Source organism: Anopheles ziemanni, chromosome 3, assembly GCF_943734765.1.
Source record: "Anopheles ziemanni chromosome 3, idAnoZiCoDA_A2_x.2, whole genome shotgun sequence".
Classification (NCBI taxonomy): Eukaryota; Metazoa; Arthropoda; class Insecta; order Diptera; family Culicidae; genus Anopheles; species Anopheles ziemanni.
The window spans coordinates 17,308,665-17,331,452 of NC_080706.1; the positions used below are offsets into that span (position 1 = coordinate 17,308,665).

Consider the following 22,788-nt stretch of genomic DNA (forward strand, 5'->3'; position numbering starts at 1 on the left):
TGGGCGGCGATCTGGGGAAGCATCTGCCAAACGCATATATCCGGTTTTTGATAGTAATATATTGGCCGAAGGATCGGCTTTTTCCCCCGGCCCGGCCCCCGGCTCGTGTAATTAGGTTCAATAACGCGGCGCACGTCTAACCCGCTAATTACGGCCGACGTTTTACGAGCAATTAACCTTGTTTTTTCCACCCTCGAGTTTGTTTCATTCCATCGGGCAAACATGGGGCCACCTTCGAATGGAACTGCTCCCCCCGGAAGGGTGGTCGGTGGTTTCGGCGGGGGGTATGAAACCATACACGCCAGGGGGGAGGGGGGGGATTTCATTGCCAATTTGGTGCCCATCGTGCTTCCGGCCGATGGACGGAAATAAACGATGAAGCAAAACTCTTGCCAAATGCTCGAATTGTTAATCAATGACGGCGTGGGTGAAGTCGGTAGGTATGTATTTATGTGCAAGTGGAGGCGGGTGTGCGTGCGAGGATAAACGTACCTGCTGCTTCTTGGGATTAGGATCGCTGTGCTGCACCGGCATTGTGGTTCATAAATCATTTCCACCACCAAATGGTCGTAAGAGAGGCTTTTAATGGGAGTACAGTAGGTTTCCAATCTGTTACACATGCATTCACTAAATGAAAATAGACAAATTTGTTCAGTTATCGTTTTTTTAGTTATATAATTTCATTTCTTTATTTCATTTAATTTAATTATTTTTTACAACCGTTAATCTTGCACTCAATGTTTTAGTATCGGTATAACAAGATCTATATTTCAGAACCACAATCCGGATTAGTGTTTATTTGAAAGCTTCGGTCTTTCACCTCAAATAATAGTACCAACCATTTCTGTATGGATGAAGTTTTTAGTTAACAATTTCAAAATATTATTTTGTTATACCGTGGCCGGTGGAGCACGTGTTGTGGGAGTTACTGTGCAGGTACTCGGAGTGGAATTATTTGGAGGACTTACAAAATCGTTATCCCACATCATGCTCCGTTCAACAAAACCAAAAAAAAACAAAAAATAAAGCCCTTTTACCGTTTATCATCCCCTCCGGCCTCACCGTGCGACCCCAATGAAAAAAGGACACCCAAGTGAGCGAGCATTTATTGACGGTGTTCAAAAAAGTTTGACAATAAAACATTCACACAGCGGCCTCACCACAACCCCCGGGAAATGGAAGAAAAGGGTTTCCAAGAAGTTCCTTGGAGGGAGTGTCTGCCGCGGGGAGGATAAAATGATGTTGTAAGTTTATTAGCACGTAAGCATAATTTTGTTGCAGCTCCATCGAGAAGCACGGCAGTAAAAAAAACCCAAGTTTCACATGTAAACGAGAGTGAAAAAAAAACACAGACACTAATTTTCCGAGGCACTAAGCAGCGGTTCTTCGACGGACCTGTTTTTTACCATCCCGGTACATGTTTAGTGTGATTAACGCCGTGGCGGCGGTTGATCGTAAATATTGCTGGTACTCTCGGAACCGAAACTCCCTTTCTCTTATGCGCTTGAGTAGATGGCTGAGTGTGGAAATAAAAGGTTGAGTGAAAAAAGCTCTAAAGAAAGTCAAAATGGTGGTGGAAGAAAGTCGAAAAGTGAATGGTTCTGAACTTGAGCGTGAGTTATTGGGGCGATTATCGGCGTGATGGGGTTTTTTTCCATCGTGCTCGGTGCTTGGGGTGCATAATAGGCCCTTGGCGAAAGGCAAGCCGTTGACCAAAAATTTATGGGCTCCTTCGGATGGAGAGTACTGGCATAATGGTGGCGAAAAACTTGCCAGCCAGCGCCGATGATTTAGATGGTGCAGCTGTGGGAGAGAGGGTGGTTTTCGAAAAAAAAAATTCAAACCACCAACATTTAGATCGAACCAGACACTGGGAACCACAACTATTTGGACAACACCCGCATGTTCAAAAACTCCTTTTATTTGTACGAACTTTTCCCGTTGCATTGAAAAGACTGAGAGACCTATGGAAATCGGCAACCATACCGCTTTGTGGAAAGCGTACGCACCCAAACCCCGAGAAACTAACGAAAACAACGGTCAGTTCTTGGCAACCTTTTACGAACGCGTTTCGTAAACGTCTAATGGAATTTGATTCCAGAAACTTTTTCACTCGTGATGGGTCCATTCTGACGTTATGAACTTTCCACAGTTTGCGTCGGCGAAAGGCCGGGATTTGAGGAGGTTGCCGAACGACAGCTTGCCATCGGAACTTATTTTCGATGCTTTTCAAAACACAACATGAAAAAGTCGAACACGATCGAAACGGGCGAACACCGGCTGGTTACAATGGTTTTCGCTGTTGCCCAGTGTGCTGCATCCATTTATGAGATTTATTTATTTTCGTTTTCGGTCCCGATGCATGCAATGCTGCTTATGGTAGTGTTGATCAAATTTGAGCCCACGATAGAAGAGTGTGCACGAATTGGGTATTTTGTGAATACCATCTCGTTTTTATCCTTTAATTTAGAATAATTTAACAAGCAATTTTTAAAATTAAGTAACTGTAAAATATCATCAACCGTTGTTCTCAAAATGGCTGCTTGGATCTAAGTGAATAGTAATAAATTAGACAATTTTTAAAACAAGAATCAACACCTGTTTTTGAATGCAACACCCAACTCACTTGAATGCAAAAACCTGGCACCGTACCATGAAAGTTTTTTTCCGTGCCTTTTTAAATGATCGGAAAGATCGGCAATTTTCCTCCCAAAGTCACTTAAAAGGCTTAAAAGAGGCTCACAATTCTCGGGGTCGGGCTCATGTCCATCAGTCTCCGTGCCTGTCCTCAACCGAACCGGACGTGAGCAGAATTTTATGAGTGTGTGTAAGCAGAGTTTCATCCAGTGCCATCGGGTTTTTCGGGCCCATCCGCTCTGTTTTGGTAGATTTGCTTTTGGATTTTCCCTCCCGGGACGATATAGTTATTGAATTTGCAACGAGGCCAAATAAAAGTTCGTCAGGGTTGGGATGTGATTGAGTGGTTGAGAAGATAAAGGGGCGGCCGGGTGGAAATGGTCAATGGGTCTACCGAGGTGGACGGAACAGATGGTGCCCAACTTTAACTCGAATGTGCTTTGCCGTTTAACTTAATTAAGGTTATGCGGCTTTAAACAGAAGTTTTGCAATGCAGAACTTTAAGTTTGTCATAAGTTTTGTAGATTTAAATAAAGTCTGAAGATGCATTTCTGCGTTAATTAACAACTTTGTTTTTAATATAACAATTCCTTGTATGCTAGTTAAACCTTCTATTGAATTTATGAAAAACAAACAAAGCGTGTTTTAAGTGATAACGTTGCTTTCGCATTGAGCTTACCCATTTTTAACTTCTCATTTCCCGGTTGATGAACGGTGTTAAATGGTGTTCCAGTTAAAACAAACGATTAACCAACAGATAAGTCTTCTACTCGGTTTGCGATATTTTTTTAAAATTCTCACTATGAAGGTAGGATGAAAGGCAGCTTTAGGGCGAAAAATGTGGGATTCGGTTTGTATATCCCTTTTCCATCCATACCCATCGAAGCGCTTGTTTTTTTTTATTTAGTGAGCTTGTTTAACGATTGTTTGGAGAAAATCGAACACTTTTCACCAACACGCACGCAACGTAGGGAAAAGAAGAGTCGACATTTCAACGGCAAGTTGCAGGCAAAAGGAAAAATCAAACAAGCATTACCAGTGGAAGTAAAAACGTACGTCGATAATAAATTACGGCAATTTATTTGCGAACATGTGTGCCATCGATGTTATTGTTTTAGCAGTGCTTCCTCTCACCGTTTCCCATTTGTTCCTCTCCGTGCAGATTATATGCTTAACATGGAGCCTCGTTTACCAGTACTTTTTTACTTGCGCACTCTCAGACTCCACTGTTTTTATGCTACCCCACCATTCGAATGCTTTGTACTCCATGGTTTGTACAAGTCTTATGGAGCTTATGTTCGTTTATTGTTTCTTCTACTTCCTCTCAGGTCACTGCACCACTGCCTTTCTGTTTTTGTTGTGAAATTTGAGCCACTTTTTCGTACATAAAGGCCGTACCCGAAACAACAAGTATGTACGTGCCGTAAAGGCCATATATGGCACGGTAGTAGATCTAACGAAATGATAGACCTCGTTGAGGAAAGTTTCAATTTCAAAGTACAATCAACATTGTGTATTTTCCAATCCTTCCCGAGGGTGCCATCCTGTACGGTAAGCACTTGGTTGTTGTGATATTTCATGGCTTCCAGTTATCACTTCATCCTTATTTCCTTGATCCATCGATTGAAGTCAAATGTTGCCCGTGTGAAGGCCAATATGGAAACATTGTTTGCTCTTTTACCGAATTGATAATAATACGTAATACGGGGTAATACGGGGAATCAGCAATATAACACTTGAGGACGACCTGCCAAAGAGAAATAAAGTTCTTATGAATGTTAAAAAAAACCATGAATAATTGGAGTTTTATACGAGACGCGACTTTTAGTACAAAAAGTTGTTTTCCCATACCGGGAATCGAACCCGGGCCTTCTGGGTGAAAGCCAGATATCCTAGCCACTAGACCATATGGGAGTTAGAAAGTGACGGCAATATTTCTGTTTTGTTGACTTTCCATGCATAACACGAGCGACTTTTAACAGATCTGCTATAAAATCCTTAGCAATAGGTGAAAAGAGATTATCTTAGGTCAGAATATATTTACGAGTGTATAAAAATAAATGTTTTTATCGATCGTTGGCAGCATGTCGTCGCACGACGTCGTTGATCGAATTAGCTTAGATGACGATAACGTCGGAGTTAAGTTAACTCTATTGATTCAAATGTAGCGTTTTCCCTGTCGTTACGAGTCCCCGGCGTACAGTTTCGATCAGCTTTCGGATGTGCCACGAACTAACGCGATTAGAAAGATCTAAAGAAAGCTAACGAAAACGAGCCTTCCATCCGCTGGTGGAGCGGTTGAATGCCACAAGAAAATTAGTCTCCCGTTCCACACCTTATCGATGGCCATGCGTTTGTTCCGACTCTTGTCGGCCTTTCTCGAAACGACTCGGGCTGATGGCTTCGCACTAAACGAGTTGCTGAGAACGAGTTTAGTCGAACGGAAGATGTCGCCGGTATGGGTGAAGGGTTCGGTTGCTGTCCGGAAGATGCTTTCGTGATGCTGGCAAATATATATAAGAAAAAGGAAGTCAAAGCGGGTGATCATGAGTCGCAAAAAGCGGTGGCTGCAAAAGCGCACAGCCAAGTATGTAAATTGCCTATTTGCTCATTAAATGGATCACCTCTTGCCAGTTGTTCCTCCGACCCCTGCGTTTCAGCTGTCCCTCGCGTCGTGTCGCACCGTCCGGATGCTGCTCCGGAATCCGTACAGTCGCAGCCTGATGCGTCTTTTATTTCGGTGTCTCCTTTTCCGAGGATACCACCAATTTTGGTTTTTTGTGCTCCTGCACGGCCTCTTCATGGCCCGAAGAAGAGGGGGGGAGCTTCCCGAAATTCTCGTTCAGATCTCTTGGCCATCAAGATGAGAAGTGGAGATAATGGGCATGTCATTGGTGTCTTGTGGCCTCGCACAGATAGTGTCGAGTGGTTGAGAGATGTCTCGTGTTGGTTTTTTGTCTCTCTCTTCTTTCCGTTGCGTGCCCATTTTTCCCGTTCCTTCGTTGCTAGCGCCAGTTTTTCACCGTGAAGCGTGATCCTTTCCTGCGGGATGTAGGCTTTTGATGACAAGATCAACGGCATTTTTTATACCCTCGTGGCTCAGCACACGACTGGTGTGTTGCCAACAAAAAACCTGTCTCCTCTATCCCTCCATTTTTTTATGCACCTTCCTTTTCCTTGCCCCTTCACAGACTGAAGACGAATGGTGGTGGGGTTTTTCGTGCAGCGCTGCTTCAGTACGATTTCGCTTCGGGTTTTGTTTTTGCTCGTGCAATCCTACAAGAAACGGCGAACGGATGAAACGATGTTGTTGGCTGAGCCAAAGAAGGGGGTTTTTTATTTCACAATTTTTTTTTCTCTCGCTCGTTTCACCATGAAGAAAGCAAAACGCTCTTCACGGCAGGCTCTTTGAGTCAATCACGCCCGGCTACTGAAGGGCGGGTAGGATTTCGTTTCGTCACGGAAAGCTCTTTGCGCTGCTTTGCGTTTAATGAATGATGAAAATGAAAAGTAGGGCAACTCGGTTAAGACGTGCATTTTATGGGGGTTTGTTGCAACCACGCCGCTAATGGCACTTTTGTGGTTGGATTATGCGGGCTTGCTGGGCGCTTTTTTCTACTCACATTTGGATGCAGTTGTGATACTTTTATTAAGTTGACCGAAAGTGTGTAGTATTTTTATAGGCTTTCTTACAAAATTGTGCTTTCGAGATGTCTATTCAAATTTTTTTGTTAGATTGTGTAATATAAAAATAAAATTTCATTAAATCCATCGTACTTTTGGAAACGTCGAAGAAGAGTTGGAAATGATGATAAAGCTTAAGCAATGCGTTCAACATTTCCTCTTATTTTGTGAAGGACAAATGTCGGTAAATCCCACTCCGTGTTTTGTGCGAAATTGTTTCCAGCCACCAGGAACCATCCCTAATCCCCTCGCTCGATTTCCCAGGACCTCGCCGTAATCAGCTACCATCGTTCTATTTCCGGAATGTGAATTGAATTATTCCAGTACCATTTGGTCAAATTTGTCTGGAGGAAGCGCACGGTGCGGGTACCTGCATTTGGTTTGAACATTTGTGTTAGATCTAGCTCACCGCCCACCGAACCGTGGAAAGCATTCCCAGCGTGCCGGGCGGATCGTACGGCTGCGAAAATATATGGCTGGTAGGGAAAATTCGGATGGGAAAAAATGGTTAAATGAAAAATCCCGAATCCAGGCAATCGCTCAGACAAAGCCCTTACCAGCGGCCATAGTTTTCCCCGCCGCTCCGGTCGCAGCTGATGATATATCGTCTGGAATGACTGTTTTCACCCCGACTGTGCTCCCCCTTAACCCTTCGTTACTCAACCGACCGTTTGCAATGACAAACCGGCCGGCCGGACGACACCGAACGGGGTCGGCGCTCCAACGAGGCACGAGACCGCTCCAGTCCGGTCCATTTTGGGGCCATTTTGTCGTCGGGATTTAAATGTTTTATCAGAATAAATTCGAGCGATGGATCATTTACATAATAATGAATGTAGCATGACCGAAACTGGCCCGGGGTTCGATGGTCGCAAATGGGGAGGGGGTGGTGAAATGCGGGATAGCCAGAGTCCAGAGCTGGGCAGCGCAGAAAAGGATTCGAGAAAAGGGATCCTCGCCGATGAAGGCATTTTTGCCGAACGATATTTGCCGTCCGGTGGGAGTCTCGGAGAGGAAAGTTTTCCGGTCGCAGCTGCCAATGCGGAGGGAAAAAATCACTGAAACGGCTTAACGGACCTAAGATAAGGCTCGTTTGGGGCAAATTACGAACCGGTCCCGGTCGCAGGAAATTGTTTCCGCCGGTTGGCGGTGGGCAAAATTTTTCAAACTGACTGATGCTAATTGATTGGCCCGTGCCGGAGTTGTCGCTGGTTAGAATTGTTAATGCGGAAGAAAAACTTTGAATATAAATTCACGGTTTTCGTGGCGCGTTTCGAAAGGAAGGTGTGAAGCGATCGGCTACCATGAATCTGGACAAGGACATTGTGTTTGGGGTAAATTAAACTTTGATGCCGCGAATAAGATTGGAGGGAATGAGAGTAGCGAATAAAATGTAAATGAAAAACATGTTGACTATGTTGTCGTTTTTCGTACGAAATCGAAAAAACCTGTACCAATAAAAGCGTGGAATGCAAGTCGACGATTATCCGCTTGGAGTTTTTATGAAACCTGACCGACGTTTCTGCAGTTTCAATGCACCACCTGAAGTCTCTCATCTGACCCAGAAAATGTAGTTAAGTTGAGCTGAGCTTTCTAACCTTGACATTTGGAAGATTTTTCATTTATTCCAACTGGTAGACACAGATTTTGGGTAAAATGCTTGGGACTTCTCAAAACGATCTGCTCACTTCCAGACGGTAAGCCTGGAGCCCGAAGAAAACAAACAGAAAAAAAGGGAAAAGACGAATATTGTCTCCAGCTTTTCCAGGCCAAACCCAAGATGGACCCCTTCGGACAAACCAATCATCATACTGTCAGCCTGCATTTATGGAGGTTTTGTTTGCGTTTCCGGTTCTTCGGGCATATCAAACTGGGCCTGCCGGGCGGGAAGCCTTATTTCCATATCGAATGGCCACCATACGGGTGCAGGTTGTTCCATTTCGACTTCCACTTGAAAAGTGCTTTGGGAAGAAAAAGAATTGAACCCGTAGAAAGAAAAAAAAAACACGTCCAATACTAAGGTGGAAAAAATCTTCAAGTAGAGGAACAAAGCATAAGAGAAAACCTCAGTTGACGGGTGAGTGAGTTTTTATTTTTTGGCACTAGTTTACTTTCTTCCCGGCTGGTTCAACTTTTAGTCGATCGAGTTTTGTTTGCTTTGAAAGGACGAAATCGTCGAAATTTGACAGCTTAGAGGTGAGATGCAGAGATGAGTAGAAAGCGTACGGATGGTAGAATGCAAGAAGGAGCATTCTTGGAAAATCCTGACACTTCCCAGAACATCTTCAAACAATAGACAGAATCGAGCAGAATGCTTGGGAACACATGCAGAGGGAAAACTACTTCCACTGGGCCATTGAACGGGCATACTAACCATGCTACGGGTGAGATTTGATTTCAATTCAAACTTTAAATAAGAAAAGTTCGATGAAGAAAACAAAAAAATTGAAAAGGGAAACGCCCCTTGGAATGGATTGGGAGGGAGGTTTGAAAATTGGATTTGCATAGGACGACCCAACGCTCGCTCGAAGGAGGAAGTCAAGTAGGCCTCAGGTAGTGGAGCATCTTTCGGTCCTCCTACTGAACAGACGGACAGATAGTGGAAGATAGTTGGGCCACTGTCTACCGCTTCTAAAGGCATATTTTCTTACTTCAGCCACCTTCGGGAGTTGAAAAAATGTCATACCAAAATTGAACCAAAACAAGAAGCTCCTGTATTTCTTATTTTCATTGTTGACTACCGGAAGAGTATTGGCGAGGTAGTCGCATCGGGCAAAACATCGGTAATCTCGTTCGGAAAATGCCAACCGGCCCGCTGCCCCCCTGGGAGTAGGTGGACAATGCGATTTCTTCCCGTTTTCGGTGCGCTCGGAACATCGGAAAAGTTTTGATTGGTCTTCAAAATTTAGTTATTCCAAGCGAACCTGGCGGGACGCACGCGTGCGTCGCCTTGGGAAAGCCGTTGGACCTTGCGTTGCCCACCGCTCGGTAGAGCAAAAGTCATTCCACTCTACGCTCGGGAACGGACAGTTTTGCGGGAAGGGAATTCAATCAACTGGTTGACGCCGGTGAGCGGGATAGCGCCGGGAAACAGACGACAATGGAAAACTAATGCAATTTTCTTTAATCTCGTTGAATGATATTTTGAAAAGTGCTTCGATCGCTGCCCGGGGAAGCTTTCGGTGCTCCGTAGTGGTCCACTTCGACCGCCGCCGAGCCCGGAAGTAAGTTAAATTGGGATTGAACCGTTTGAGGGTGGAAAGGTACGTTTATGGAAATGATATTTGCATAAAACGGTTGACTGCAGTGAAGTTGGCGAAATTAATGTCTTTGGGTGGAAAAATACTTTTATATTGGATGTTATTGCCCATTGCATTGCGTTAAACGCGTGGAAAATTGAATTCCAAACGACTGTGATTGTATTACATTCAACAACTTCTGTTACGTTATTGTATTACTTATCGCTCTTGAGGTAAAAGCGCTTGAAACAATAAACGATGCTCACAATGAAAAGCTTTTTGTGCCGCACCATTTATCGTTCGCTCTCAACTTGTTTGACTTTTTTTCGATTTTCGATGTAACATGTCTTTCTGTAATCCATCGTGCAAATGCAATCAATCAAAACCTGCACGTGAACATGGGATGCCGTCCAAATGGATAGAGACTGGCGAGGATTTTATAGATTGAAAATCACTTTTGCCATGTTAATGTGAATGGGTTTTTGGGTCCTAGCCCTTGAAAAATGTATCTTTCAAAATTGAACCTACTCTTCAAGCAATCTGTTGTGATGAATGTCAAGCTGGTAAACGGGTTGTAAACGAATGTGTGTTAACTTTAATCGAGTTTTTCTTGTTGGATACATTGTACACGAGAGCATTGGTTCGGTCATTGAATAAAACATGAGATTTACTTGCCTTATTGGGGCTAGTTTTTTATGTCTTCGTCACCTCTTTATTTAGATTTGAAAAAATAGCATTTTCAGTTTGTTTTGAATTCATCTTTCATTTCACAATAGTTGGAAACAAAGTGAAAATGTTCTTTTGGGTAGAAAGTTAGCATTATACACTGAATAAATTTTTTCTTCAATAATTTTTTTCTTGCTCATGGTTTTAACTTCGGTCTGCTCCAAATTTACAATTATTCAATTTTTGGATCTCATTACATGGTTCATGTTTAAACAAATTTCCAACGCGAAAGAAAACAAACGTCTTTTCGATAAACTCGTACCACAATCGTTCACCCGAAATAAAATCCAACAATCCTCCACACCGAATGATTCGAAGTAAGTACCGTCTTTTTTTCCACCCACTCCCTCTTCCTGGAGCGAACGTGAAAAATTTGATTTATTCTAATCGATTTCTCTACCGCCACAGTAAGGCGTGCTCTCTTTCGCAACCTTCGTAAACTCAACCGAACCGAAAAAGTGGAAAGCGAACCCCGTTTCGGTCCGACGGTTGGCGGCGGCCAATTTTCCGTGGACGATCAAAGAAATTGCTTATAAATAATTAATACTTTCCGACCGCACGCCATTTTGGCTCGGGCCATATTTGCCTGCTTTGCGCGTGGTGGTGGATGGTGCCGAACACACTCCCAACTCGTTTTCGTCCGTCCGTCCCCCGTCTGATCTTATCTTCGTTCCGGCGCTCGATCGGCCTCGAGCGGACCGGGTCGGAGGATCTTGAAACGTTAGGAATGCGGGGATGGGGAAAAGATTCAATTACACTTCTCCCACGCTGTTCCGGTGAGGCACGGTAACCCGTTCTCGAAGTTCCGAAATGCACGCAGCGCAGCGGAATGAACGAAAGTATTCGTTAAATGTAATTCGCGATCACCGACCTTTTAAATGGCAGCTGTTTCCATTCCCAACGGTTTGGTGGACCGGCATGTTCCGCGGCTCGAAGTATCGAAAATTTTAATTTTACGCAAAACGCGTAGCTGTCAGAAATTTATTCCACTCATTAAACCCCAACCCGCCTTAGCCCCGCCCGGCGTGCGATGGTGGAGGCGCCCGGTCGTTCAGTTTGTTTGATTTCGGGAGTAAAAACTTGGCACCGGCGGGATGTCGTTTGCTTGCGTGAGCATCTGTATGTGTTTTCGTGTTTGTGTGCGTGTGTTTTTACTTCCATCGGTAACCGTCGCACTCGGGCAAGTGTCATTTTATTAACCATTAAAAGCACATTCAACCTGTGGGACATTTAATGATGGAACGAGGGCGGAAAGATTGTCGAACGAACGGAGCGCGCTTTTAGAGTAACGAACGGATGAAGCTTGGGCAAGGGTAGGGGTGCGGTCGGGAGGGGTGCAGTATTCAAAAGGAAAATCGCTTGCATGTTCGCAACCATTTCACCTCAGTGCGTGGGAAAGGACGTGCGGGGTAGGGGCGGAAAAACTTCCGGCAAACCGACGACAGCGACGACGACGGCAAGGATGAGGACATCGTGTTGTTTCGGAATTGAATTTAATAGAAAATTGATCGTAAAAAGTTCACTTTAATAAACCCATAAAGACACCTGAATTATGGCGCAGGAAAATGTGTTTCGTGTGCCCGACTGTTCCGACGGCTCGCTTGCCTTCTTCCTGCCACGGCGTTGTCGCTCTCCGGTAGGAAATGAAGTAAAAAAGCGGTGCGTCAACAGCATCGTTAGCAACCGGATGCGGAACAGATGAATGAGGTTACGGTTCGCTCGGGCTGCACCGGCGGTTTCCCTGCTCGAGGTTTTTCCACGTCGTAAAGTTGGCACGCACTTTGAAGAATGGTCGCGCTCCTGAAGGAGTTGTTTGTTACGGGCTGTTCGTGGAAGCAAGCGTTAGGTAAAGTAAGCGGAACCCCAGTTCCACTGTTTGTTGGTGACGTGAAAAATGCTCCGGGAAAATTGCGCACATATCCGGTTACAGTCGCTGCGAGCGCGTAGGATTTGCACAGCCGCCAACTCCCGAAGGCTTTCGATGGGGTTTTTTCCCGGGAATACTGCGTGCGGCCGCGATGGAACAGGATTATGAAACGGTGAAGGAAAACGCTGAACTTGTGCAAAACGGGATAATCTTTCCCACCTTTCCCGTGTGTGGGCGACCGGAAATCTTATCATTCGTCGCAACCTTTTGCTTGCAGTTGTCGCAAATTCGACCTGGCGCGAGGGAAATATTCACCCATCCAAGGCGAGCGGGATTCGGGGAAAAATCCGACCCACCAACGGCATGAAACCGAGGGTCGTCGTCCGCCCGGGCGACATTGCGCGAGCTGCGTAAAAGGTAATTTAATGGCGAGTGAAAGTAACATTTTATGGGTTTTCCATTAACACCGTAACGTGAACATGTAAAATGCTTTAATTTGGCCTGCTGCTGCCGCAGACAGACGCGGAAAATGTGCGCGTGGCGCAAGGGAGGAGGTGAGCGCGATGGCGACACAATTTATTTGCTTGCGGTGTGTAGTTTAGTTGAATCATTCGGATGTTTTGTTTTTTTGCAGTTGCAATGTTACGCCTTTTAAAGCGAACCCAACGGGAATGAAAGTGCTTTAATGGTCGAGAGCTGTAGCGTTTTATATGTGGTAAATTAATTTATGAAATTGTTGCGGTGCAATACGGTAAGAACTTTAATGCTTGGCTAAATTTATGTTGGTTGAAAAATATACATTTTAGACGCAACATGACGTTTTGCAGTAAGAGGCGATGTATTTAAATTGAACCCTCATCCGTTGAAGTGATAGAGAAACTACAAAAATGCATCTCAAACAAAACATGAAAATATTTTCAATAACAGTTCGTGGAAAAGAGTCGTAGATCTACAAAAAATAAACGATGTATCTAACTCCTTCATTCATTCGCCGGTCGGCAAAAAGGGCGTCCTGGTCGTGGAACTTCTCGAGTTTGTTTTCGAACTACGAAACAGACCGTCAACAGGCCGCGCCTTATGTCGAGATCTACTTTGTCAAACGGCAAGTGTCACCCCCCCCCCCCCCCACCACGGGGCGCGCCCGGCTGATGGCCCCTCAAGTGATTTATAACTCCGTTAAGTAGATGAAAGCTAGGTAATGTAATTGAAAAGGATAGGAGACCAACTCGAACGGGGCACGTGGTTCTGGCTCCGGGAGGCTTCCCTTCGTCGGTCGTCGTATCGTTTGGGGGTTTGAGAATTTCGGGGCTACATCAGAGCACCCTCAGCGACCCCTCACCCCACCGCTTCCCGTTAGACAACCGACGGCTTGGGCCCGGGTGAAAGCTATCATTCTCGAGTGTACGTTTCGATGACGTTGGATGGCAACGTGACCCGTTTTTCCTACCGGGAACCCGACACACGAGACATATCACCCAGCTGTGCACCCAGGAAAGAAGGGGGAAATATGTGTGGAGAGGGGTGGGGTGCGAGGAAGAAGCGCCAAAAATCATAAAGCAATAAAATTTAGAACGTGACAGTCAGGCGCACACGGTTGGCGGAAAGTTCACCGAAGTCCTTCTCGCGATGCAAGGACTAACCGAACTTCCGGGACAAGGTTGCTCCCGTGTGCGGAGTTTATAACCGGCGATACTTGAGACTGGCAACACCGTCGACTGGTATCAACGGGTCCGGTAGACAGCAACCGGTCTGTCTTTTCCTTGACTGCTCCCGTTGAAGACACGAGCTGAAGTGGAGTTGATTTCTTTGCCGAGGGAAATAAAATAATATGTGACATTATATTGCTCCGGAACGTTGCTCCCCCCCAACCCTCCCGCATCGCTGGTAACCTTGGGACTCGAAATTGCGCAACGACGAAGCGTCGGGGGGAGACCCCAGCACACGTGAACGAGCGGTAAAAATGGTAACGATGGGAGTTTGCGAATCGAAACGAACGTACAATCAGTCCAAGGTCCGAGGGGTTTCCAAGGGGAACCCGCTCGGGAAACCTTTCGCCCCGGGGCGACCAGAGAGTCGGACAGGGTCGTAATGGCTGACAGATGCTACCACTCGTACAATCGTCTTCAACCCTCCTGCCCCTGATCACTTTCCTTTCTGTACCATTTCGTCAGGACAAATCTCTCTCTCCGGGGATGAACATGGTCCAGATCACACACACACACACACACACTCCGGTTGATCCTTTCATTCCTGACACCACCACCATCTCCATGGTTCGGTAGAACTTTCTCGCCATTCCGGTTTTCCCCTTTTCCCCCAGAAGAATCCCCAGTTAAACTCCGGAAAGGGCCTGGCTGGATGTTCGGGTTTCGATGTCGAACGGCGACAGCCGTAGTCGAGCTTATCGATAAACTATTAGATTACGAGTGAACCGAACGGCGACAGCCCGCTTCCGCCCCCCCCTCCCCGGGGGTCGAAGGTCGACGGTGGTGGAAACGCGTGCAAGTAAGTGTGCTGATAAATCCTAATGAAGCAAAAATGTGTTGTTTCGCCTGGAGGAACTCACGCTAGGCAACCACGGGTCCCGTCGGTCCTTGTAGAGGCTCTGTGAACAACAAGCGGCAACCTTCATGTTCGTTTAGTATCAATGTGGAGCTTGTAGACCTTTTTTTTCTAGGCGTTCTGTGTCGTTTTTTGTTACTTTTTTTCATGAAAGAACGGGAATCCGAAACTTCCTTTTCTCGCCGGCGCCCGGTTTCAGCTTTCCACCCATCCTCATTACTTAAATTGTAATTTGTGTGTGCGAGTAGTTCATAAATTTTGAACTTCAGCTATTTGTCTTGCCTGATCGCCCTCTCGAAGTTCTTCATGACGAACTCGGTGGGTGTGAGTGTGTTTGTGTGTATTAATTTGTCATTTGTTACGTTTTTGTCCTTCTATATTCTTCCGAGCGAGGTGTGAATGGTTTTTTGTACAGTCTCTAAAACTGAACTTTGTGTTTTATTATTTATTAGGCTACGACGGAAGTAAGGCATAAATTTTCCCGCATCGCTACTTCACACAGTCGTTCGGGCAGGTGGTGTGCTAGGGAAGGCCTTTAAGCAAAGTGGGTGAAATTTATGACATTATAGTGACGTGGTCACTACGTCCCGTACGGTCAAGCTTGCGATTAAGATCTTTGTTAACAGCTTGGCTACCGATTTATGACAGTTTAAGGAGTGTCGTTTTGAAGAATGGTCTTTTCAATATGAGGAAATGATTACCCTACAAGCGCCTTAACTTGTAGAATGTTTCCGTCTGGGTTTATTGTTGGAGTTTTCCAAACGAATAGGATGTTTTTCACAAATTGTCCATTAAAACGGTACGCTTGTTGGTTGGTGTATCAAGCGTTGGTGTTGATTTATTACCTCTATATAAAATTGACTTGAAGCTTTCGGAAATTTCATTGAAAATTATAAAAAAATGAAACCTTTAGTTTAACAAAGCATCTACTCCTCCTCTCATTACTATTGCATACAGCAATGATCGCTTCCAGGAGTTTTATTTTTCGATCTTTTCGTATTAATAAATTGAAAACTGTCAAATGAAATCGAAAATAACCCCGTCTGAAAAAGGTTCACCCGGTGCTCGCAATTTTATCCGAAAGCGAACTCGTTGGAGGGACACGTAGATAAACTTTGTACTCCCCGCTTCATTCATTTCTTGATCACACCTATCCCTTTTCCCCTCTACGGGAAACGTTGTGACGGATCTTCATTTCGGTGCACCTCGTTTTTTTCGCAATTTCATCCTCAAAACAGTGATGCTGCTTCACCACGTCATTCATGTTTCCACTTCGTGTCCACAATGAAAGCCGGAAACTTTTCCATCTGTCAGCTCGAGTGCAGCACGGCAATGTTCCCCTGTGTCCTTGAAAAGAAGGGAGTTGTGGCATGGGTGAGCCGTTGAAATAAATAAAGCGTTCGAAAATGAAGCTAGAACAAAATATGACTTCCACAACTTCCGGCTCGCCGTGCTCGAGCAACTGCAAGTAGTCGGTTCACCTTTCCGCGTTTCTTCCGAGACAAAGTTTTAGCTTTTGCGACATCGGCTTTCTGCTCCGTCCTCTTTTCCGGGTAACTCAATCAACTCGTTTGACGTTCTTGCAACTAAGTTTCCCCGATTGTCTTCGATTACCTTTCGAGACTCGCTGCACTTTGTGATACGTGAATGTTTTCAATGTTTGAAGAAGCATTTTCGAAGCACTATCGTTAGAAAGTATTTGATTAAATATTGAAACTAAAAGAAAGGAAATGATTTTTAAATTCCAAGTGGTTTGCTAGAGAATCAATATACCATTTGTTTTGATTGTAGGAAGATTTTTAAAGCATTTTTAGGAAAATCCTTTTTTTCGTTAACTTTTATCCTACTCTCGCTTTACCTTCACTGCATGGTTTCAGGATGAACACATCTCTAGGACGTCTATTTCCGGCAAATCACACGTCAACACAAGCTCGGTAGAGCATCGGTAAATAAACCGCCAGAAAAACTGAAATGTCAAAGTCACACACACGAGAGGCCGAAAATCAATTGAGGATCTTCAGCCTCGCTTTCATGACCGTTTCATTTGCGGTTCGGCTTTGACAGAGCGGAGAGAGGGGGGAACTTTTTGTGACATTCGATTTGCATTGCGCGATCTCATTTACCGGTTCAACGGTCCATCTCACTTGGCCTCCCGCGCTTTCCATAACAGGACGTGGAACAAAAAATACGAAAAAAAGCTGAATCTAAGAGCCTCGGCACTTCGGATCGAAGGGTGCCCCGGAACCATCCCGGATGCCTTTTTTCCACAACGCTTCCGTACCGACTATTGGTTCGCATTCGCACCGTCCGTGCTCGGAAAAAAGTCCTGGAAGCCAGGGGAAGGCTGGAAAACATACCGCTGTTATATTGTTTTTGTTTTACTTTTATTTGAGCCGTTTTGCCCTCCATCTGGTTCGGTGCCCGGTGTGTGCCCACTTCCTGGCCGGATGAGTCGCTTCCTTCGATGGAGTGGCGCTCGATTTGGTCGCGCTGGTGGCAGGAGATTGGTTCCTTGCCTTGGTGTCTGCACTGGTGGAAACGGTGTTGCCTACCAGCGTCGGTAGTGCGAACCGTTCGAAATTGACGAAATCGTAGTGTTCGGTCCTCCCCCGAAGGCTTTGGGGTGGTCGAAGGACGGTGGGGAAAATGGAGTGCTCGAACATTGAAAAGCAATTAAGAGTTTCATTCCTATCGTTTCCATTCGGGTCGAACCCTGGATTGGAAATGGAAAACCTTTCCACGGGAATTGTTCGTCCGGGGCTTAAATAAAGAACCAGTTTCGGTGTGACTGAGGATGATTGAGTAAGCTGATTGCCATCCGCAAACCAATAGATCGGAAGATCACCGAAAATTGTTCCAAATCGAAAACATTCTCACAAAAAAAATCAAACTTTTGGATAAGTCAGTCTAGTTTCTCTCATCAGAACTAAAAATGTGATAATAATCGGTTTAAGACAACTGAAGTAACATAAATGAACAGTGCACAACGTGGTTATCCGTGCATATGTATTTGCGCAGTTACAATATCCGGCAGGAAGTCATTTCCACCCATCCTGCGTTTTGCAGAGCCTTATAACACGGTGGCGGTTTCTACATTGGTTTTGAGGCTAAATGATTAATTTTTCATATCCGGAATCGGGGAAATAAGATTGAACGATAAACCAACTATGCGGTAGATGTTCATGTTCGATAATGTTAAACGTTAAAAATAAAAATGAAAAGCACCAACATTCTGAAACTTTGTTCAGTGTGTTGTATTCACATCATAGGCAGCTTTTCCAACAGTTTGAAAAGTAAGTGTGCTTTAAGAGGGAAGCTAGATCTTTCATGCGAAGTAAAAGAAAATGTATGCGTGCAAAATTTCTTCCCCTCAACTTTAAATCGAAGCATAGTTTTTTGATACTCATCGGAGTGGTTATGCAAAGAAACGATGAACTTTGACGTTGGTCTTTGAGCTTTCATCCTTGTTTCTCTCTCTCTTTCTCTGTGGGTATTTGAACTAGATTTTCCTTGACGAGAAAAATTCCTACTGTAATAGTTTAAAGTAGTTTAAAGAATCGTATTTCTTGCTCAAAGAGTTTGTTGAACCCATTCATTGAACCCATTTCCTGGTCCAAGAAAAGCGCGCATTTCCTTGCCACTTTGGCAGGTTTGGGTGATATTTAATCGAACCTCAAAGTTTATGTACCGACACTGTGCGTGCAGGGGCAAATCGGTGATTTACAGAAAAAGACAAGATACAAGTTGCAAAAGAAAATAACAATACACTTTCCACATTTCCCGGCCCTGCCGGCGAACGGAGGGCCGCGGAAAGCGAAAACAATATGTTGCCTGGCCGTGTCATGTTTACGGTTATTGTTTCATGCATAGCAAATGCTTCGCAGTTCCGTTCCTTTCGCCCGGCCCCCTGCCCCACACTGTGCCCCCCCCCCCCCCCACCACCCCGGAATGGTTTCGCACGCGAAAAACGTCGCGCTTGGATTGAGAAATGGCTGCGCCCTGCAAAACAGCAGGAGAAAGGAAAACCCCGCCGCTGTAGCGCGAAGAGAAAAACATCACCTCCCGGCGATCATTTGCTAAAGAGGGTCTTCTTCGAGTAATGAATTGCATGATAATGGTGAATACATTTCCATCGAAGGAATTTTCCCGCACGCCCGCGCGTCTCCACACAACCCCTCCGAGGGTAGCTGTCTTTGAAATTCGCGTGCTGCCGACTGTTTCGTCGAGAGGGATGTTATGTTTCTCTGGTTACGACCACTCGCCCTCACCCGCCGGCTCCGGTACCATTTGTCGAAGTGTCTCGCAAGCTGTCGGCGGAATCCTAAACCGTTCGCAGTTCCAGTGAGGAACGTCGCTTGCGGTGGCCTACAAATCTAAACGGAACGAAAGCGTGGAAGACCGCACAACAGGCGAAGCTCAATTGAAGTAAACTCATAATTTCTATTGCTTTATTCGAGAGTCATAAATATGTCGCCAGTGAAGTGGCCGTTTCTCTTGCCTGCTTCGCGACCGGGACAGGTTTGGGAATGTATGGACGTCGCCTCGAGGGTTGGTTGCCTTGTTGGACGGTGACATAAATATACGATGGGTTGGTTGGGTATTGATAAATAAGGCACAATTTGTTTGTTGCACTCGATTTGTTTGTGGATTTGATACTTTGTCGTATAATTTAACAAAGATCTTTTCAAAATAAAATCAATTATTCTCGTCGATTTTCTTGATACATTTATGTACAAAAGCATAATAATCATATTATCATTACCCTTTTTATTTGATTACTTAATTTTCCAAATTCCTCTTAAAGTACCTCTTATAACATCTAGAAATGTGCAACTTGACCTTTTCCTTTTTTATAGTAAAAACATTGGTCGTTTCCCACCAATTTTTATTAATGTGCCACTGGAACCGATCAATGAGGTGACTATTTACTCCCCATTTCCAAGCAGACCCTTTTTCGCTCCCCCGTTTAGTAGCTTCATCGTTCTGTCCAATTTTTTTGCCCGTTTAAGGTGCTGGGGTGAAAGCTCTCCTAAAAGCATCGATAACCTAATCGTTTAACGTGCGGTAACCATCTTCTCCGACCCCCAGGCCGGACCGAACCAACCAGTTCCGAGTCGAGTGGGGCCGATTTGTTGACCTTCATCCAACAGGTTACGATGGGGCCGTCCGGTTCCAAAGGCCGTGTTTATGGTTATTCAATTCGGAAAACGGAGACCGTAAAATGATGACCGGCCATTAAATGGGAACGATTTGGAAATTTATTTCCTAAACCTAACCTCACGCACCGTGGGCTCGGTGAGTTTTTCTATTTAACCGACGCAGCCGACTTCGTTTTTTTTTTTTTCTGGGGAACCATTATGAGAGTTTTCCCGTCGGGAGTAAACCAATCAATCTCGATCGATAGCACGAGTAGGTGGAGGGTTTTTTTAAGTATGAATTACTGGCAGGCAGCTTGTCTAGCATTTTTTTGAACTAGTTAGCAAATTTTCGTCCCACATAACTTGAACGGGAATGGAAAGATTGATTTAGATTCAGTTTATTCCGTTTAGAATTGCCCTAGTTTAACTAAATTTTTCAGATTTAACAGCACTGCCGAGTTGCAAAACAAGTTTTACATAAAACGAACAGGAAAACTATAAAATTCAAATGGGGAAGAATATGACTTAGTTTAGTTGCAGTCCGTTGTTATAAGAGGGCTGCCAAACAATATGAAATTTAAGAACCTTTACTTTAATTTATCATGAATAAAACTGAAACCTAGTTGAAAAAGCTAAAACACTTAGAATGTCACCGGCAGGAAATCAATAATTTCAGTCGCAATTACGATTGCCGACGGAAGGTTCCAAAATGGAAATCCCGACGACTTCTGATTCTGCTCGTTTCTTTTGTTCTAAGTTGTCGCTTTTAGGAAAACAATTTTCCCACTTTCGTCACGGGTCAAATGATGAAGTTGGTTTTTCGGTGTGTGTTTGTGTGTATGCTTTCAGTTCGCTTTTTCAAGCCATTCGGTCCCGCCGGTTCATGCGGCGGACGTAAATCATGGCGCACAGTAACGTAATTGAATGGTACGTTCAATTAAAGTTTCTGTCACTTATTTCCACGCTGCACTGCATTCTTGCCTCGGTGGAAGGCTTTGGAATTAAAAAGAAAACTACTGCTGTCACAGCCTGTGGCAGAGTTTTATTTAGGTTCTGAAAATTCTTTGCGTTAATTTATCGAGTGGTTTACGGTGCTATTCCTTCCTCCTGTAGATTGCCTTTAAACAGAACTGGAAAACGAAACCAACGTTTGCTTTGATATACGAATTCGAGGGAAAAAGCCATGGTATGGTATAATTTAGTGCAATGAAGTGTTTTAGCATTCTTTAACAAACTCTTTTCGTTTTGTGCTATTCTAGTATATTTTCCCTTTGGTTCCGTGACGTACAAACCTCGCTTCAAGGTACATTTTCCAACCGAACGAGAGGGAAGAAACTCCATTCACCTAAGAAAATGGCAACTTCCATCCATTTTTCCCTTTGTCCCTCGCTTCTCATCGTTGCACCGGAGCGATGTTCAACCGATCCTTCATCATCATCGTCGTCGTCACCTGATGAACCTGAACCTGCTGGTTTGGTGAAGGGGCTATACAGCTCGCGACGTATCGCTACCCTCAGCCACAGCACCGCCCCGAATCGACGTGATGGTGTTGAAAGATCGGGTCGTTCCGCTGTCAGCGAAGCTGAACGATATCCGGGCATGATTTATGACGCAGATGAGCCTGAACCGATGCCGAGCAAAACGACCTGCTGCCTGCTACAACCTGCCAAAGAAGACGGGCGAGGGAACCGCAGGGGCACGAACATGTAAGATTAAAAAAAAAGAAACAAGCAAGAGCAAGCGTCTGGTGGATGTAATTTGTTTGAAGTGCTGCACAGACAATATATTTCACAGCAAAGCAAAAGCTGAAAAACGACCAAGGTAAAGGCTGTGTAATGCGCTGTTCGCCCCACAAAAGGGTAGTTGTTCTGTTTTTAAACGGTGTCGGGGTTTTTGCTCGAAAGCACTCAAAAGAAAATGTCGGCCCCGGACGAGCTGAGGTGTGAAAAACATTTCACCGGATAGGCATCACGATTGACAAGGGTCGTTGGAAATTAGCACCGGGTTGGCATATGGTTGGCCGTAGTCAATGATTGCCCGGTGGCAAACGTGAGGTACGATTCGGGAGGGGTTTGACTCCAGGTTTGCTCAAAAGTTGGTCGATTGTGCAAAGTTATAAGCCTCAATAAAATGAATGTAACGGGTTGAAAAGAGTATGTGTAATGAAAAGATTGTGCTTCAACTTTGTTTTACCTTATTCCGGCCATTAGAACCAGTTATCATGATTAGTTCTCTGGTAAAAGCATGCTGTTTGATAAACATGTTTTATTTTTCTGATCCCTTGTGGTACGTCTCTAGATTTTCTTTCACTGCAAAAAGTGATGTACCATTGGAGGACAAGATTTTCTTCACTGCATGCATTAAAGTTTTTAAGATTTTGTACAATAGGGGAATACGCTCTTAAAAGAGAAAACCTTATTTAATACATCACTGTTGAAATTGCAAACATAAGAAATGCGTTTCAACGAACGTTTTTCATTCCTTCTGATCGGCTCACCGGCTTCGTTCGACGCATAGGTCATTTCTGAAATACCAATTACACTTAAACCCGTGAGAATAGAGCCGGACTCTGCCGGCCGAGTGCATCGGGTTCCTTTTTTCGATTGACATTTTATTACCCCACCCGAAGGTTAAGGCCTTTACCGTATCAGTGTTTCGTTGGGAAATGAGAATTTGTGGAGTGTCAATCCGTACCGTATTTACTTTCCCAATAATGTTTGTTCCTCGGGCAACCACTGCAGCATCAGCTTCTGCTATTGTGGGTGGAACGCTTCAAAAACAAAATAAACGATAAATGAAATATTTCACACATTCAGCGCCATTTGGGGTTGACTGATGCATCCGGATCGTTGCACAAATTTCTCATTTCCGGTCAGTAAACGATGTCGAATTGTGCCTCGAGCCTCGAGTGCCGAATGCCGGCTGTGGTTTTCTT

The 22,788-nt window shown here is 44.6% G+C and overlaps 1 non-coding gene across 1 annotated transcript; it reads right to left on the reverse strand.

Annotated features, from left to right (window-relative positions):
* Nucleotides 1-4,479: 4,479 nt before the first annotated feature.
* Trnae-uuc (transfer RNA glutamic acid (anticodon UUC)) lies at nt 4,480-4,551 on the reverse strand. The gene has a single exon. It is a non-coding gene; the product is annotated as a tRNA-Glu (tRNA).
* Nucleotides 4,552-22,788: the final 18,237 nt, after the last annotated feature.